Below are 15,071 nucleotides of genomic sequence, written 5' to 3' on the forward strand. Positions count from 1 at the left end.
AGGGACAAATCCTATGGAAATGTCACTCTGAAGCTTATGGAGGGCATCATGCTAGAGATAGAACTGCTCATAAGGTATTGTAGTCTGTATTTTATTGGCCTACTCTCTTCAAGGATGCCCGTAAGTTTGTCTCATCTTGTGATGAATGTCAAAGAATAGGTAATATCGGTAAGTGTCAAGAAATGCCTATGAATTATTCACTTGCTATTGAACCATTTGATGTTTGGGGATTTGATTACATGGGACTTTTTCCTTCCTATTATGGGTATACACATATTTTGGTTGCTGTTGATTATGTTACTAAATGGGTAGAAGGTATTCCAACCAGTAGTGCTGATCACAACACCTCTATTAAAATGCTTAAGGAAGTTATTTTCCCAAGGTTTGGAGTCCCTAGATATTTAATGTGTGATGGTGGTTCACACATTATTCATGGTGCTTTTCGTAAAATGCTTGCTAAGTATGACGTTAACCATAGAATTGCATCACCTTATCATCCTCAGTCTAGTGGTCAAGTTGAACTTAGCAATAGAGAAATAAAATTAATTTTGCAAAAGACTGTCAATAGGTCCAGGAAGAATTGGTCTAAGAAATTAGATGATGCACTTTGGGCTTATAGAACAACATATAAAAATCCTATGGGTATGTCTCCTTATAAAATGGTCTATGGAAAGACTTGTCATTTGCCTCTTGAGTTAGAACACAAAGCATGTTGGGCAGTAAAAGAGCTCAACTATGATTTCAAGCTTGCTGGTGAAAAGAGGTTATTTGATATTAGCTCAACAGATGAATGGAGAACCCAAGCTTATGAAAATGCAAAATTATTCAAAGAGAAAGTTAAAAGATGGCATGACAAAAGAATCCAAAAGCGTGAGTTTAAAGTTGGAGAATATGTTCTTTTGTACAACTCTCATTTTGTATTCTTTGCAGGAAACTCCTCTCAAAATGGGAAGGCCCATATGTCATCGAGGAGGTTTACCGGGCTGGAGCCATCAAAATAAATAATTCAGAAGGTACTAACACGAAGGTTTTCAATGGACAACGAATAAAGCATTATATCTCAGGTACGCCTATTAATGTTGAAAGTAATATTATCCAAACTTAGACACCGGAAGAACACATAAAAGAGTCCTTCCGGAACACTCCAGAATTGTGAAAATAAGGAAGTACGTGATACAGTAAGTAAACGGACTACAAAAAATCCGCAAAAAGATTTTTTTATCTGGTTTGGAATATTTAAGAATTTTGGAAATAAAGAAACTTCCAGGAAGCGTCTCCTAGTGGGCACAAGACACCAGGGCGGGCCAGGCTTGCCTGGCATTCGTAGGTGGTTGTGCCCACCTGGGATACCTCCCGGACTCCATTTTTCTATCGTATGCTTGTCCTCCAAGATAAAAAATCTATATATACTTCCCGAACCTGATAACCACCGTATCACGGAGAAATCCCATGTTCTCTTTTCCTTGTTGTTTTCTGTCAGATCCCATCTACCATGGCTGCTTCAAGCTCCTCCAAGGACAAGTTCTTCAAGAACGTGATCAACCCATATCTGCGGGAGGTGGTGCAGCACCCTCAGGTCATTGAGATGCATGAGGGGGTGCTTGACCTTCGCGACGTGCCCTGTTCCAAGGGGACGGGAACCGTGGAGGCTAGCCTCGAAGCTATGGAGCAAGATTTCTTCCGGTGCAAGGGGATGGTGGAGCGTGGACTCCATGCCAATCACCTCATGATCACGGACCTCTCCTGTGATCTCAAGGTGGATGGCAAGCCCATGAAGGACATCTTCTTCACCCTCAATGAGCAAATAAATTTCCTCCAAAGCCAGATCTATGATCTTCAAGTCTTTGAATATGAGGCGAGGTTTAATGGTATGAGCTTGGCTGCTAGTTGCAGGACCCGTGAGACTCACTCCTCCTCTTATGATGGTCGACCACTACCATGGAAATCCGAGGACAAGATCTCTTCTTCATCACCACCATCACCTTCTTCACCACCAAAGGAGAACTGAGTATCGGGTATGGTCACTCCCATTGGCTTCCGCCAAGCTTGGGGGAGGTGACTCGGTACCGTATCATCCCACTATCTTTTTGCTTTTACTTATCTTAGTTCCATGTTTTGCTTTAGAATGAATAAAATTTTAGTTCGATCCTTTCTTCTTTGAGAGTTTGCTAGTGATATATCATTGAAATCGTGTGCAAGTTATATAATAAAGTTTAGTTTGAACTTTTGCTTTCTTTACTTTCATGTTGCAAATAAAGAAAATAAGTAAGTAAGAAAGAAAAAGAGTAAAGAAATAAATAAAAGAAAGGAAATAAGTCAATAAGATCATATACTAATCCTATGGTAGGTGATGGCACCACATAAGGAAAAGTATAAGTAGAAAATTTTATTAGAGATTGACAAACATAGCATTAGTCAATGATGCAACTCATGAAAGAATTAATAAGGGAAGAGAAGATTCACATATAAATATACTATCCTAGAAATCTTTTGTGATTGTGAGCCCTCATCCAAATATTATATGCCAAAATTGTTGACGTTGGACAAGGAAGACAACGTAATGGTTTATGTTTGTTTATATCCACACAGAAGTCATATTGTCATAGATCCTTCAACATGTGGTGCTTGCCCCTATCTTTGCTAGCCAAAAATTCCGCACTAAGTAGAGATACTACTTGTGCATCCAAAAACCTTTAAACCCAAATCTTATTTTCAAGTGTCCACCATACCTACCTAGGGATTGAGCAAAATCCCTCAAGTAAGTTGTCATCGGTGCAAAAAGGCAATAAAAATTGCTTCTAAAAGTGTGAGATCATTTAGTGTAAGAGAAAATTGAGCGTTGTACGAACTTGGATGACAAAGAATAAAAGCGACAGACTGCATAATAAAGGTTGTCATCTTAAGGGCCAATACAACGTGACGTTCTTTTGCACTAAGGGATTGAGCATACAAACAAAGAAGCGCGTGGCAACCTCTTCTTCTGTCTGCAAAGGGCCTATCTTTTACTTTTATGTATTTACTTTTATGCAAAGAGTCAAAGTTTTCCTTCTATTCCTTTTTATTTTTCTCTTTTGGCAAGCATCATGTGGCGAGGAAAGATCTAGGCACATATGTCCAGTTGAATATAGATAGCATGAGTTATTATTGTTGACATCACCCTTGAGGTGAGTACATTGGGAGGCGAAACTATAAGCCCCTATCTTTCTATGTGTCCGGTTGAAACGTTTTGCTCATGTGTACGCGATGAGTGTTAGCAATCATAGAAGACTATATGATGGTTGAGTATGTGGACTTGCCTAAAGGCTCCGACACGTGACCCTTCCTAAAAAGATGATGAATTGTAGTTGCAAAGTTGATTGAGAACATAGTTTGTTGGTTTTTAATAGAGTTTTTGCTTTATACTTCGATTGTGTGATGAACTATTACTTATTCATGAGAAGTGTATGATAAAAGTTCTATGATAAAAGTCTTATGTTTAAATTTGTTGCTGTTATAATAATCAACATGATGCTTCTATGTCCGTATTTTGTTTTTATCGACACCTCTCTCTCAAAGCATGTGGACATGTTTTTCGATTTCGGTTTTCGCTTGTGGACAAGCGAGGTATAAGCTTGGGGGAGTTGATACGTCCATTTTGCATCATGTTTTCTTACTGTTATTTATGATGTTTTTATCCATAATAATGCTTTTTGGAGTAATTATAATGTCTTTTCTCTCATAATTTGCAAGGTACACACCAAGAGGGAGAATTCCGGCAGCTGAAAATCTGGACCTGAAAAAGCTACGTCAGGCTACCTATTCTGCACAATTCCAAACAAGCTGAAACTTCACGGAGATTTTTTATGGAATATTTGAGGAATATTGGAGCAAATAACTACCAAAGGGGGCCCACCAGGTGGGCACAACCCACCTGGGCACGCCAGGGAGCCCAGGCGCGCCCTGGTGGGTTGTGCCCTCCTCGGCCCACCTCTGGTGCCCATCTTCTGGTATATAGGTTATTTTGACCTAGAAAAAAATAAGGAGAGGGCTTTCGGGACGGAACGCCGCCGTCTCGAGGCGAAACTTGGGTAGGAGCACTTTTGCCCTCCGGCGGAGCGATTCCGCCGGGGGAACTTCCCTCCCGGAGGGGGAAATCATCGTCATCATCATCACCAACAACTTTCGCATCTTGGGGAAGGCAATCTCCTTCAACATCTTCAATAGCATCATCTCATCTCAAACCTTAGTTAATCTCTTGTGTTCAATCTTGTTACCGGAATTATAGATTGGTGCTTGTGGGTGATTAGTAGTGTTGATTACATCTTGTAGTTGATTACTATATGGTTTATTTGGTGGAAGATTATATGTTCAGATCCAATATGCTATTTAATACTCCTCTGATCATGAGCATGTTAATCATTTTTGAATAGTTTCTTTTGTTCTTGAGGTCACGGGAGAAATCATGTTGCAAGTAATCATGTGAACTTGATATGTGTTCGATATTTTGATAGTATGTATGTTGTGATTCCCTTAGTGGTGTCATGTGAACATCGGCTACATGACACTTCACCATATTTGGGCCTAAGGGAATGCATTGTGGAGTAGTAATTAGATGATGGGTTGCGAGAGTGGCAGAAGCTTAAACCCCAGTTTATGCGCTATTCCGTAAGGGACCGATTGGATCCATAAGTTTAATGCTATTGTTAGAATTTATTCTTAATACTTTTCTCGTAGTTGCGGATGCTTGCGGGAGGGTTAATCATAAGTAGGAGGTTTGTTCAAGTAAGAACAACACCTAAGCACCGGTCCACCCACATTTCAAATTATCAAAGTAGCGAACCCGAATCAAATCAACATGATGAAAGTGACTAGATGAAATTCCCATGTACCCTCAAGAACGCTTTGCTTATCATAAGAGACCGTTTTGGCCTGACCTTTGCCTCAAAAGGATTGGGCTACCTTGATGCATATTAGTTACTACTATTGTTACTTGCTCGTTACAAATTATCTTGCTATCAAACTACCCGCTACTTACAACTTCAGCACTTGCAGACATTACCTCACTGAAAATAACTTGTCATTTCCTTCTGCTCCTCGTTGGGTTTGACACGCTTACTTATCGAAAATAGATACATTTGATCCCCTATACTTGTGGGTCATCACAAGACACAAGAGATCTACCAAGAAATTGACATGTTCCCGAAGTGGACTTTCTATCAACATTTTCACAGGCATAGTCCGAATCGGAGTAGCCAACAAGATCAAAAGAAGACCTCTTAGGATACCAAATGCTAAAGTTTGGTGTATGAATTAAGTATGTCATTATCCTTTTCACAGCGTTAAGATGACATTCTTTGGGGGATGCTTGATATCTTGCACACATGCACACACTTAGCATAATATCGGGACGGGAGGCACATAGATATAACAAAGAACCAATCATAGAGCGATAAACCTTTTGGTCAACCGGTTTGCCATCCTTAGTCAAGTCAAGATGTCCACTAGTAGGCATGGGTGTTTTCATCCTTTGCTTTCTTGCATGTTGAACTTCTTGAATAAGTCCTTGGTATAATTCGTTTGGGAAACAAAGGTGCCCTCCTTAGTTTGCTTGATTTGCAAACCAAGAAAGAACTTGAGTTCACTCATCATAGACATCTCAAACTTCTCCGACATTAGCCTTCCAAACTTTTCACTAAAATGAGGGTTAGTTGAACCAAATATGATATCATCCACATAAATTTGGCACACAAATAATTCTCCATTAACCCTTTTAGTAAAGAGTGTATAATCAATCTTTCCAATCTCAAAGCCTTTTTCAATAAGGAACTTGGTCAAGCATTTATACCACGCTCTAGGAGCTTGTTTAAGACCATAAAGAGCTTTGCGAAGTTTGTAGACATGATTAGGTTTCTTAGGGTTTACAAAACCGGGAGGTTGTTTGACATAAACTTCCTCCTCAATTTTACCATTTAGAAAAGCACTTTTAATGTCCATTTGATATAATCTGATATCTTGAGGATTGGCATAAGAAAGTAAGATGCGCATGGACTCAAGTCTAGCAACGGGGGCATATGTCTCACCATAGTCCATACCTTCGACTTGAGTGTATCCTTGGGCGAAGAGACGGGCCTTGTTGCGTACAACTTGTCCATCTTCATCTTGCTTATTCCGAAACACCCATTTTGTACCAATGATATTTTGGTTGTTGTCCGGCTTCTCTACCAATGTTCACACTTGGTTCCTCTCAAAGTTGTGTAGCTCTTCGTGCATGGCTTTCCCCAATCCGGATCATCAAGCGCTTCTTCAACCTTCATAGGTTCAATGCTAGAGATGAATGAATAATGTTCACAAAAATTAGCCAAACGAGTTTTAGAATGAGTAATTCTCCCTGTTTGGATATCATCAAAGATTTGTTCGACGAGATGATCTCTAGAAACTCTTGCTCTAACTCGCGAGAGCTTTTGTTTGGGTCGGGGTGGAACTTCCTCTTCATCATCTTGTTCTTCCTCTTGGCCTTCTTCATTGTTGGTGTTGTTGTTCTCTCGTGGAGGTGGTGAAGGAGGTTGATGAGGTTCATCTTGGTGTACTTCCTGGTTTTCTTCATCTCCTTGCCCTTACAAACTCCTTGGTTCAACTGCACAATCTTGACGGAGGCTCCCAAGTGACACCTAACCAATCTAGGAGACACCACACTCCAAAAGGTAATAGATGGTGTGTTGATCGTGAACTCCTTGCTCTTGTGCTTCAAATGATAGTCTCCCCAACACTCAACTCTCTCTCATGGATTTGGATAAGGTGGAAAGATAATTTGAGTGGAAAGCAACTCAGGGAACGCTAGAGGTCAAGATTCTTGTGGTTGGATTGGAATGTCTTGGTCTCAACACATGAGTAGGTGGTTCTCTCTCAGCAAATGAGTAGTGGAAGTGTAGGCACGTTCTGATGGCTCCCTCACAAGTGGAGAAGGGGGTGGTGGGGTATTTATAGCCTCCACACAAAATCTAACCGTTACACACAATTTACCAAACTCGGTGGGACCGAATAGTAAAACTCGGTGAGACCGACCTGGTACAAAGTGTCAACATTAGGCTTTTCAGTGGGACCGATATGATCAACTCGGTGAGAGCAATGTGCTAGGGTTAGGGTAAAACCTAAACTCGGTTTGACCGATTACACAAACTCGGTGAGACCGATTTTGGTAATAAAAAACAAAGAGTTGGTCAAGCAAACTCGATGGTACTGACTGCATATCTCGGCGGGACTAAAATAATTACAACAGGCAACAGAGAGTTTGCAAGCCCATCTCTGTGAGACCGAGATCCCATCAGTGAGACCAAACTGATTAGGGTTTCTGGCAGTGGCTATGTCAAGTGATCTCGGTGGCGCCAGATAGGTCAAATCGATGGGGCCGAGTTTGACTTTAGGTTTAGAACATATGTAGAAATGAGATAGTGGTTGATGGCTTTGGAGCATATCACTAAGTACTTTGAGCAAGTAGACCATTAAGCAACACCTCATCCCCTTTTAATAGTATTGACTTTCCTTTGAACTCAATGTGATCTTGGATCAGTAAAATATAAATGAAAAGTCTTGAGCTTTTGCCAATCTTTGTCCTTAGCTTCTTGAAGTCGTTCCAAATCCTCTTGTCCATTCCACGTCTTTGTTGAACTTTCTGAAATATACTAGATGAAAATATTAGTCCAACGAGAGATATGTTGACATTAATTACGAAAATCACCAGGGGAGCACTTGTGCTTTCAATCTCCCCCTTTTTGGTAATTGATGACAACATACATCAAGCTTCAGATAAAGATATGAAGAATAACAAGTAAAGCTTTGGAAAGACATGTAACATGCATATGCTCCCCTACATGTATGCAATCATGTAAATATAGAATATAAGAGCATGTGAATGCATAAGCATGTCAGAGCAAGCGATGAGTTACATGTATCTTGGTTATATGCATCAGAGCAAATGATGTAACTATAGGAAATGTACCTCCGTGTTCATGATTCCTTCTTGGAAACAATATGTACACCAGAAAGAAATTCATCATGCACATGAGTGTGATGCATATACTTACCTTGTGGTCTAGAGCTGGCTTTGGAAGAGATGAACCTAAGTAAACAAGGTTAGATAACACACGAACCCCTACTAAACAAAGCAAGTTGAGAAAACCACAAGAGTACCAAGATTGGGATGACATGTAGAAAGTGAGTACTTAGTACTCTATTTGGATATAGACATGTCCCCAAAGAGTAAAGATATGCAATGAATTTCAAAGATTTTCTTCCCTTAAGCGTCTTTCTCCCCCTGAATCTTATATAGGACAACGGGAGAAGATAGGGTAAGAGAAAGTCAGAGCAAAACAATCATAACACATACTAACATGTCTTTCCCCTCTTGAAGACATGTGACTTCTCTCCTCTATGGATAATAAGCATCTGGAGAAGCTTAAGGCATGCTTTCTCTTTTATGTGATAAGCTTTGATGTGCTCTCTCTTTCCCCCTTTGACATCAATTTCCAAGAAGGGTTCTTCTAGAGCATGAGTCAAGTATGTTTGGTCCTTGAGTCAGATTACAAAGCAACATGTAATTTAAGATGTTGGTAGAGGACAATAATCATCGAGTGGAGCTGGAACAGATATGCAGGATGCAAATGGCAAAATGGTTTCTCAGTATTGAAATCGGTAACGCCGATTCAATCTCACCGGTGACACCGAGTTGACAGCGTCATAGATGATGCATATCGGTCAGACTGGGTTTGTCCTTGTCGGTTGGTCCGATGGACAATCTACAATGTAGTGTTGCATTTTGGTCTAGCCGAGAGGCAGAAATTGGTGAGACTGAGTTCAATACAGAGGAAAAAAATTGTCATCTCAGCTCACTAGGCATATAAGATCTCACAAAGATTTGCAAGGAATGAACTAAAGGATTTGTAATGAATTGGATGCAGGGAATGCAGAACGTAACAGAGAAAAGAAAAGAAAGAAGAAATCTAGATGAAGTGAAAGGGAAACAAACATGCTAGACAAAAATGCATAAGCACAAAGACATACTAGAGAACTTCATCTAGAATTGGCCAGCGACAAAATCACCGATGCTAGAGTATATTGACTGAGGAGTCAAGTGAGAACACTTGATCGTAGTTCATACTCATCGTTTAAGCTCAAAATGGGGTTGCCATTTTTCGTTTAAGCATTTTGATGTATTCACATCTTGTTGAGCTGCTTTAACCCATGTTTTCGGATATAGCTTCTCTAAGATGGAATGAAATACCTTGGGTGGCGGTGTTGATCTTGATCATGTCGTCGAACTTGTGTAGGATGCTCAAGGTTGATGTAGCTCATCAAGAGTTGGGAGCACCACTTGTAGTTTGAGTTCATCTACCTACATAGGTTAGTCTTGCAAGGAAGAGCACTTGTGTATCCAAAATGAAAAGCATGAAATTTGATACCAAATGAAATTTGATATATAAAAATTGTCAAAGGATATATTGAAATGATTTAGGCTTCCTCGTCTTCAACCACCAAATTTGTAGAGACTTGGCGATGTAGAGATTGATCAAGATGTGAGTGAGTTGCAATCTCATAGTTTTAGATTCATCCAAGTACCTACAAGGGTTAGATAGCATGCAAGGGTACAAGTATGGATCCAAGACATATGATCATCATCATAAGAGAAATATCAAGGATTAGTCAAAGGCTCATGCCTTGCATGTATCCAAAGGGAGTGTCTACTCCAAGTTTGAGGCATCAATGATGTTCAATTCACCTCTCAAACGGAAAAATACTTTCTCATCAAGCGATTTGGTGAATATATCCGCCAATTGCTTTTCGGTACAAACATGCTTAAGATCAATGTATCCTTTAGCAACATGATCTCGAATGAAATGACGACGGACTTCAATATGCTTAGTTCGAGAATGTTGCACAGGATTGTGAGAAATCTTATTAGCACTTTCATTATGACAAAGCAATGGAACATGTTTCACATTTATCCCATAATCTTTAAGAGTTTGGGTCATCCAACAACATGAACCGGCGGCAATGTATTCTGCTTCGGCGGTGGATAAGGATACCGAGTTTTGTTTCTTGGAGGACCAAGACACAAGAGATCTACCAAGAAATTGACATGTTCCCGAAGTGGACTTTCTATCAACATTTTCACAGGCATAGTCCGAATCGGAGTAGCCAACAAGATCAAAAGAGGACCTCTTAGGATACCAAATGCTAAAGTTTGGTGTATGAATTAAGTATCTCATTATCCTTTTCACAGCATTAAGATGACATTCTTTGGGGGATGCTTGATATCTTGCACACATGCACACACTTAGCATAATATCGGGACGGGAGGCACATAGATATAACAAAGAACCAATCATAGAGCGATAAACCTTTTGGTCAACCGGTTTGCCATCCTTAGTCAAGTCAAGATGTCCACTAGTAGGCATGGGTGTTTTCATCCTTTGCTTTCTTGCATGTTGAACTTCTTGAATAAGTCCTTGGTATAATTCGTTTGGGAAACAAAGGTGCCCTCCTTAGTTTGCTTGATTTGCAAACCAAGAAAGAACTTGAGTTCACTCATCATAGACATCTCAAACTTCTCCGACATTAGCCTTCCAAACTTTTCACTAAAATGAGGGTTAGTTGAACCAAATATGATATCATCCACATAAATTTGGCACACAAATAATTCTCCATTAACCCTTTTAGTAAAGAGTGTATAATCAATCTTTCCAATCTCAAAGCCTTTTTCAATAAGGAACTTGGTCAAGCATTTATACCACGCTCTAGGAGCTTCTTTAAGACCATAAAGAGCTTTGCGAAGTTTGTAGACATGATTAGGTTTCTTAGGGTTTACAAAACCGGGAGGTTGTTTGTCATAAACTTCCTCCTCAATTTAACCATTTCGAAAAGCACTTTTAATGTCCATTTGATATAATGTGATATCATGATGATTGGCATAAGCAAGTAAGATGTGTATGGACTCAAGTCTAGCAACGGGGGCATATGTCTCACCATAGTCCATACCTTTGACTTGAGTGTATCCTTGGGCGACGAGATGGGCCTTGTTGCGTACAACTTGTCCATCTTCATCTTGCTTATTCCGAAACACCCATTTTGTCAAAATGATATTATGGTTGTTGTCCGGCTTCTCTACCAATGTCCACACTTGGTTCCTCTCAAAGTTGTGTAGCTCTTCGTGCATGGCGTTCACCCAATCCGGATCATCACACTACAAAAAAAACACTTCCGTGATGATACGTGTTTGTCATAGTAGGTCACGTTTTCTGTCATGCATGTACATCCATGACAAATTTATGACAGAATCAAGATAGTCATACGTGTGCTGTCGTAGAAGTGTTCCATGACATTACCAAAATTATCATCACGGAAGTGTCCACTTCCATGACGATAAATCACGTGTCATAGAAGTGCTTTCATCAAGGGTGACCGGCACGTGGCATCGACCGTAACGGCTCGCCGTTAAGCTATCGGGTCCGGTTTTGGATCCGATAACCCGTTAACAGCCCGGACCAATGGGGATTTTCCACGTGTAAATTTTTCATTGGCCGACGGAACCACGTGTCGGCTCTGCGTTGGGACAGATGTCATCCACTCATTGGACAGGAGGCGCCTATGGTACGTCGACATGTGGCACGGCCCAATAGAGGCCCATTCCGGTAAAAAGGTTGGCCCAGCTAAAGGCCCACCATGTTTTTTCAGACACTAGTGTGCTGGCCCGTTAATAGCCTGCCATGTTTTGGGTCAAATTGAGGCCCATAGCAGATCAGGCCCGTTCACAGCCTGCCGTGTTTTGGGCCAAATTACGGCCCATATCGGATCAGGCCCGTTCATAGGCCACTGTACCTTTGGGCCCATTCTAAGACAGGTTTGTATTTCAGCCTGTTAAATGCCCGTTTACCAGTTTGGCCCGATAATAGTTTCGGCCTGTTAGCGGCCCGTGGAGTATCTGGGACGTTGTCGGCCCGGTTTAACTTTAGGCCATTTAACGGCCCACGCAGAAACTGGGCTATTTCTTGTCCCAAGTAACTTTAGGCCTCTTAATGGCCCGTAGTCTTCATGGATAAATTTCAGCCCAACTGGCCTATCGGCCTGTTAATGGCCAGTGTAACAGTTGGGCCTAATTACAGCCCGGGTTGAATCTGGCTTGCTTACAGCCCGCCTGATAATTGCCCGTGACACTTTTAGGCCTATGGCCCACGTGGATACCGGCCTGCTTAAATCCCATAATTTTATTGGGCCAAACTTGCCCAAGATATATTTTGGCCTGTTAACTGCTCGTCCTATTTGGGCCCAACATGGGCCTTAGGCAGTTTCGGCCTGTATTGGCCCGTGAATTTTTCGGCTCAACGCTAGTCCAATCTAGGTTTTATCCTGTTAAAAGCCCATGGTATTCTCTGGCCCAGCTGGCCAGAACTTTACTTGGCCTGTTATAGGCGGGAAACTACTATAGGTTTAGACCTTCTAATGGCCCAAGATGATTATAGGCGCATGTTTTGGCCCATATGAGTAACGGGCCGGCCTGAAGACCGACAACACTGAGATCCACTGAAACTTCCGGCCTAAATTACAGCATACCGACCAAAGAATAAACCTAGACTATACAATAAAGAAATTACAGCATATTACATCCACTGGGAATAAAAGTTCGCTACCGGTGATAATAAAGCGCAACATGACCGCGGATTACATACACTACGCATCAAAGGTCGCCACCAGTGCATATAAACGTGCCGACAAAAGAATATACAAAACTGAGAGCACTTCAGAAGGCACTAGGCCTGGCAAGGTCGGGCCCCGCAAGCAGCCGAACAAGCTGATGAGACCTCAGTTGTGTCAACGATAGATGCTTCATCCCTAGCTGTATGGCACCATAGTGCGCATGACAGTCCCCTGACATCTTCAATATATCTTTGACTTCAAGTCAAAGCTGAGCTGAAGCAAGCATTTCCGCTTTAAGTTGAGACTGAAGAAGTCGAACTGATTGAGGCAGCGACTGCACAGAGGTTGTCTCACACCTGCTGGTGAGTAGCTTCAACTCACTGTCTTCATCAAGACATGACCTTGGGGTCATCTCGCTGTCCTCAAGATGGTTTGGCTCACTATCTTCCCTAAAGTTTTGCCTGGCATAAGACTTACGACTCTGAAAGAGAAACAAGGAGACACATAACAGGTTTCACAATTATATAAGCAAATAAATGGATCTGTTCTGCATAAGGTACATGTTTTTACAACTAAAATTTTGTCGGATTTTGGGTTCCTGCAAAACCCTTGAGGTTTGAACACCGGGGTACGCACGAAGATCTCTCCTCCACCTAATTCACGCCCTCACCGCGATCTCAAAGCTCAGCGCGTCGAACTCACAGAACAAGAGACGCAAGATTTATACTAGTTCGGGCCACCGATGTGGTGTAATACCCTACTCCAGTGTGGTGTGGTGGATTGCCCCTCGGGGGCTGAGGATGAATAGTTACACAGGAAGAATAGCCTCCTGAGGAGATGTGCTCTTGTGCTTGGTGAGCTTGTGTGGATGAGGGTGATCTGAATGATCCGTCCCCTGCTATGATGGTGGCTAGTCCTATTTATAGAGGCCCTGGCCCTCTTCCCAAATATTGAGCGGGAAGGGATGCCACAACGGCCAAATTCGAAGGGAGACAACTAGTACAAGTTATCCTGACTAAAGATGGTCTTCGCCTGCCAAAGGCTCGGGTGGTGACGCCGTCTTGCGCTCCACGGTGACCTCCGTCCTACCGTCCTGCTGGTCTTGGTCTCGTTGCACCGATATGGCAACCTTTGCCCGATGCCTCAGGACTCCTCGCATGCGCTTGCCTCTTTAGCACCAAAGAGGAAACAAGGACACTGCACGCGCTGGCTCCCGCCTGGCGCTCGCCTGCCCTCGATCGTCATGGTTACGTCACAGGGACCTCGCGAGGTACCCCTTGCCTTGATCTCTCCGCCCCTCGCGAGCCAGCCTGGTGAGGCCGCCCCCGAGGGGGTCTTGCGTCGTCCGCCTCGCGAGGCTTGGCCCCTCGCAAGGGTCTTGAGTGTTTGCTGGTGAAGATGGGCCGTACGGGGCCGCCGGTGGAGCCACACCGTGGGCCGCAGGCAGGCAAGCCTCGGGACCCCCGTTCCCAGGACACCGATAGTAGCCCCCGGGCCCAAGGCGCGCTCGGACTTGGCTTCGAGGCAAAGCCAAAGGGCAAGTGCGGAGCACCACGGGCCCGACAGTATGCGGCCTCGCTTGACGCGTGGCAATTGATTGGACGTGGGCGTCTCCGCTTCCCCATGCTGCCTCGGAAACTGCCCGACTTGACGAGTTCCTGCTGCATGCAAGGAAAAACCATCATTACCCGTGATCGTGGGGATCGCCGGTTGTCCTTCTCCCGCTATAAATGAGGAGGGGGCGGAGCCCACGTTTCTCATCTCTTCTTGCTTCGCTCGCTTCTTCTCCCTTGCTTCGTTCCTAGTAGCGACACCCATGGCGCCCGCGAAGAGGTTCTCGGCTGCAGAGAAGGGGAAGGCCCGCTAGGAGGGGCCCGGCTCACCGCCACCCAAGAGGGGGCGTGACCGCCACCGCAAGCACCCCGCGACCCCCGCCGTGGCCCCTCGCGGCCGCGGCGGCGTCTTTTCGCGTGGTGGGAGTCACCCAGGTCGTGGCAGCCCCGTCTTTGAAAGGAGGCGCGCGATGGTCGCGCGGCCTCCTCGTCGTGCTTCCACTCGGCAGAGGTGATGCCGGAGTTCGTCGTGTGGTTGGAGAACCCGGCTGGCACCTGGCTTCAGCTCCCACGCTTCTTCACCGGCGAGCTACCGGCCACGGGTCCAGGCGGGCTCTGGCTGCAGGCGGACGGCTGCTGCAGCAAGGCTTCATGGGTCGCGGTCGAGGTCTCCGTCGCGGGCAACGCAGCCCTGGCCCATGGCTGGCAAACGTTTGCCCGCGTGCGCGGCCTAGGCAGGCGGTGCACCCTCCACTTCAAGTACGACGGCGACGCGACCCTCTACGTGAGGGTGTTCGGAGAAGATGGCCGCCGCGTCAGGTGCTACCCCGAGGACAACGACGGCGGCGAGGT

The sequence above is a fragment of the Aegilops tauschii genome, chromosome 4 (genome assembly GCF_002575655.3).
Source record: "Aegilops tauschii subsp. strangulata cultivar AL8/78 chromosome 4, Aet v6.0, whole genome shotgun sequence".
Lineage (NCBI taxonomy): Eukaryota > Viridiplantae > Streptophyta > Magnoliopsida > Poales > Poaceae > Aegilops > Aegilops tauschii.